Source organism: Myxocyprinus asiaticus, chromosome 20 (genome assembly GCF_019703515.2).
Source record: "Myxocyprinus asiaticus isolate MX2 ecotype Aquarium Trade chromosome 20, UBuf_Myxa_2, whole genome shotgun sequence".
Lineage (NCBI taxonomy): Eukaryota > Metazoa > Chordata > Actinopteri > Cypriniformes > Catostomidae > Myxocyprinus > Myxocyprinus asiaticus.
Window position 1 is genome coordinate 47,170,782 of NC_059363.1, and position 5,000 is coordinate 47,175,781.

The following is a 5,000-nucleotide window of genomic DNA, read 5'->3' on the forward strand; positions in this document are numbered from 1 at the left end:
CCAATTATTAGGCAAGTGAGTATTCTGATCTTATCATTATTTCTATGCACATTTTCCAACTCCAAACCATATAAACTTGATTGAATCCAATAAGCATTCATTTTCAGGTGATATGTATTTGTGTAATGAGGGAGGGTGTGGCGAAAGTGACTAACACCTTATATCAAGGTGTGCATAATTATTAGGCAGCTTCATGACCTCAGATAAAATGAGCCAAAAAAGATATTTTAATTGACACTGAAAAGTCAATTATTTGAAAATGCATTTCAGACGGATGCAACACTCTTGAAATAGCTAAACTATTGAGGCGTGACCACCAGACAATCAAACGCTTTGTTGTGAATAGTCAACTGGGGTGCAAAAAACACATGGAGAAGAAAAGGCGCAAATGAACTGCAAAACACTTGAGAAGAATTAAAACGTGAAGCTACCAGGAACCCATTATCCTCCAGTGCTACCATATTCCAGAACTGCAACCTACCTGAAGTGTCCAGAAGTACAAGGTGTCAAGTGCTCAGAGACATGGCCACAGTCAAGAAGGCTGAAACACAACCACCACTGAATATATTCACAAGTTGAAGCGTCAAGATTGGGCAAAGAAATACATGAAGACAGATTTTTAAAAGGTTTTATGGACAGATGAAATGAGAGTGACTCTTGATGGACCAGATGGATGGGCCCTTGGCTGTATCACTAATGGACACAGGGCACCACTTCGAGTCAGGTGCCAGCAAGGTGGAGGAGGGGTACTGGTATGGGCTGCTATTATTAAGGATGAGGTAGTTGGACCTTTTCGAGTTGAAGATGGACTGAAACTCAACTCTCAAACCTACTGCCAGTTTCTGGAAAGTACTTTCTTCAAGCAGTGGTACAGGAAGAAGTCCTCAGCATTCAAGAATGCCATGATCTTTATGCAGGACAGTGCTTCATCACATGCATCCAAGTACTCCACTGCTTGGCTAGCCAGCAAGGGCCTCAAAGATGCCCAAATAATGACTTGGCCCCCTTCCTCACCTGACTTAAATCCTACTGAGAACTTGTGGGATCTTCTCAAACATGAGATTTACAGTGAGGGAAGACAATACACCTCTTTGAACAGCATTTGGGAGGCTGTGGTTGCTGCTTCAGCAATTCAGTAGTTCGTATGTTAATGTAATCTTGTGTTGAAGCAGTAAACGTATTTGGCTTGCTGTTAGTATACTGGGGGGCTCGGAGCTCGAGACTCGACTCGAGTCCTGATTACCCCCCCCAGACTTATTTAGATAATGTATCTAGAGTATAGGTGGAGATGGGGTGGAGGTGGGATGTCAGGAGAGTTGTCACAGGAAGCAGGTAAGCAGCGGCTTATATAATCCTGCTCGTGGGCTGTGAGTTGTCAGATTAAAATTAACATGCTCCTCCTGAACCTCTGTTAATTAACTCCATAAGTTGATGGTGAACAGATCAAGAAACTGACAGACTCCATGGATGGAAGGCTCATGGCGGTTATTGAAATGAAGGGTGGCTATATTGGTCACTGAATATTTTTGAAAGGCCAAAAATGTTATTTAATTGTCATTTTGTGTTACTTAGTTGTTTATTCTCAATTTTTAGAGTAGGTGCAACAAATGAGTTGGGAGAAATTATTTTTTATAATTTAGTTGCCTAATAATTGTGCACACTTATATATTCCCCTGAGAAAGACAAAACTCACTTTCCCTATCTGTCACTCACTCGACGTTGGTGTCGATGTAGTGACACTAGGGGTCACTCTTGGGAGCCCGAGACACCTCTGGTCTTTGATAAAAGGCCAATGAAAATTGGCGAGTGGTATTTGCATGCCACTCCCCCGAACATACGGGTATAAAAGGAGCTGGTATGCAACCACTCATTCAGATTTTCTCTTCGGAGCCGAACGGTCATGCTCATTGAGCTGAATACTACTGTTCATTCACCTCTGCTGGATCTGACGGCGCATTTCAGCGGCTTCTCCCTCCTCTGCACTGGTGCACTGCAGAGAATGCCCCTGGGCGCTTCGGCAGAAAAACTAGAGAGTATATTTTCTGAAAGAGCATTTTTCCCCTCTAAAAGAGTATATATTTCTCTAAAAGAGCGCACACACGGAACGTCTTTTTAAAGACGCGTCTTTTTAAAGATGCTTTTCCGATTGTGTGTTATTCCTGGTTGTGCTCGTTATCTCTCGCCTTCTAACGGTCACGATCACTGTCTTTCGTGTCTGGGCACTGCTCACGCGGAGACAGCGTTCGTGGATGGTCACATTCTCATTGCGAGAGTGTGTCCATGGCAACGTTGCGGTCGCGGCTCGCCTTCGTAAGGAAGCGAGCCACCCCAGAGGCTCCCGCCTCGGTCCTTTTACCCACGGGTTTGAGGCCAGCGCGGCTAGCACTGGGGGCGATTTGGGGACCCCAATGGGACCGCCTCCGCCGGGTATCCCCCCGCGGACCTCCCATTCCCCAGCACGCTCGTCTGCCCCGATCGGGCTTCCGGGTGAGTCCGCCGGCTCGTCTCACGGCGAGTTCGACCTCTTATTCGGAGCCCGCGAAAGTGATGAGCTCTCGAGCGCAGCATCGGAGAGCAGGCTCGTCCAGTCGGAAGCCTCGGCTGGGCTCCTCCCTTCGGGGTCGATCGCCCAGTCACAGGCTGACGCGGAGATGACGACATGCTTTCCCGGGCAGCCGCGAGCGTCGGTTAGAGTGGATTTCACCGCTCTTCCCAGAACCCTCGCGGCTCTGTGATTGGTTCCTGGGCTCGCAGCGCCGCTCAAAGCCACGCCCCGCCCCGTTCCTTTCTTCCCGGAAGTGCATGAAGAGCTGACAAGGTCGCGGGAGGCACCTTTTACTGCCCGGTCCCGATCTTTTCAGCTTCCCCGCTCTCACTACCCTCGATGGTGGGGCAGCCAAGGGTTATTCGGCAATCCCCCGGTGGATAAAGGCGCTCGCGGTGCACCTAAGCCCGCAGAGCACCGCCACCTGGCGTGGGTGCCCAAAGCCCCCGTCCAAGGCCTGTAGGTTTACGTCATCTCTGACGGTCAAAGCCTACGGCGCTGCTGGACAAGCCGCCTCCGCCCTGCACGCCATGGCTCTCCTGCAAGTCCGCCAAGGCGCTAAAGGAACTGCACGAGGGTAGTTCCGCCCCGGGATTGATGCAGGAACTGCGCTCGGCGACCGACCTCGCTCTCCGAGCGACGGAGGTCACGGCGCGGTCTCCCGGGCGGACGATGGCCACACTAGTGGTCCAGGAGTGCCACCTTTGGTTCAACCTGGTCGAGATGGGTGAGGCCGACAGGACACGATTCCTTGCTGCCCCCATTTTCCAGGCGGGCCTATTCGGCGACACCGTCGAGGACTTTGCCCAGCAGTTCTCGATGGTAGAGCAGTAGATGGATGCTAGCCGGCTTGTCCTGCCCCGGCGTGGCTCAAGATCCCCCCATCTACTCATCGCCAAGGGCGTCCCCCTGCGGTGACTGCACCGGCTCCGCCTCAGCCTGCCCCTCCAGCCCGGCCCCGGCGTGGAGCCCACCGCAGGAAGCCGACGCCACCCGTCTCACAGCCGGCACCGAAGAACCCATGGAGGCCTTCGAAGCGCCCCTGAGACGGGCGACCCAGGGACAACGAAACCCGCTGCTCTGGAGCTGGTAAGCAGATCTTCTTTTTGTTACCTTTTGCATTTAATTGCGCTGCATGCCCAAGTGGCTGCAGTACTCAAGAGCTCCGCAAAAGTGGTTTCCTTGTTCCCTGGGTCACATATTCAGTGTGTACGGCTGGCATCACGACCACCGTCCACCACTCCATTTGGCAGGTTGGCGCTCCAGCGGCGGTCTCCCGCCCTGAGCGCCCAGCTGTGGCACAAATCCGCCCCCGATGTGACAGTCTCCACGGGTCATGAGGACAGGCCTCTTCCTCCCCCGTCCCAGGCTGTTCCGGGGGTGGTCACAAGGAGCCAGGTAAGTGCTTCGATGTTCTCGGACTCAGCACGGCCACGATGTGGTGTGGCACCTCAAGCTCCGCCCCGCCGCGAGGCCCCACCCGCCAGTACATCCGATGACGTTGTCCCTTTGGTCCCCCTTGCGCGGAACTCGGACGCATGGCTTGCGCTTTCCAGTCCGTCGCGAGGGCTGGTCCGGACCGTCCGACTCGGCTGCACAATTCACTTCGCTGGGCATCCGCCCAGGTCCAGCGGTGTCCACTTCACCTTGGTGAAAGATGGAAACGCTGCTACCTTGCGCGGAGATCGCTACCCTCCTACGGAAGGACGCGATAGAACCTGTCCCTCCAGCCGAGATGAAGAAGGGGTTTTACAGCCCCTACTTCATTGTACCGAAAAAAGGCGGTGGGTTGCGGCCAATCTTGGACCTGCGAGTACTGAACCGGGCCTTACACAGACTCCCGTTCAAGATGCTGACGCAAAGACGCATTCTAGCGAGCGTCGGGCATCAAGATTGGTTCGCGGCGGTAGACCCGAAGGATGCGTACTTTCACGTCTCGATCCTTCCTCGACACAGACCCTTCCTGCGGTTTGCGTTCGAGGGTCAGGCGTATCGGTACAAGTCCTCCCTTTCGGCCTGTCCCTGTCTCCTCGCATCTTTACGAAGATCGCAGAGGCCGCCCTTGCCCCGTTAAGGGAGGTGGGCATTCGCATTCTCAACTATCTCGACGACTGGCTAATCCTAGCTAACCCGTCTCGAGAGTGATGCGCACACAGGGACCTGGTGCTCTCACACCTCAGCCGACTAGGGCTTCGGGTCAGCTGGGAAAAGAGCAAGCTCCTCCCGGTTCAGAGCATCTCTTTTCTCGGTTTGGAGTTGGACTCAGTCTCCTTGACGGCGCACCTTACGAACGAGCGCGCCCAGTCGGTGCTGGCCTGTTTGAAGGCGTTCAAACAGAAAACAGCGGTTCCACTGAAACATTTTCAGAGGCTCCTGGGGCATATGGCGTCCTTGGCGGTGGCCACCCCGCTCGGGTTGATGCATATTAGTTACTGGTGTAACCTCCGTTCCCTGA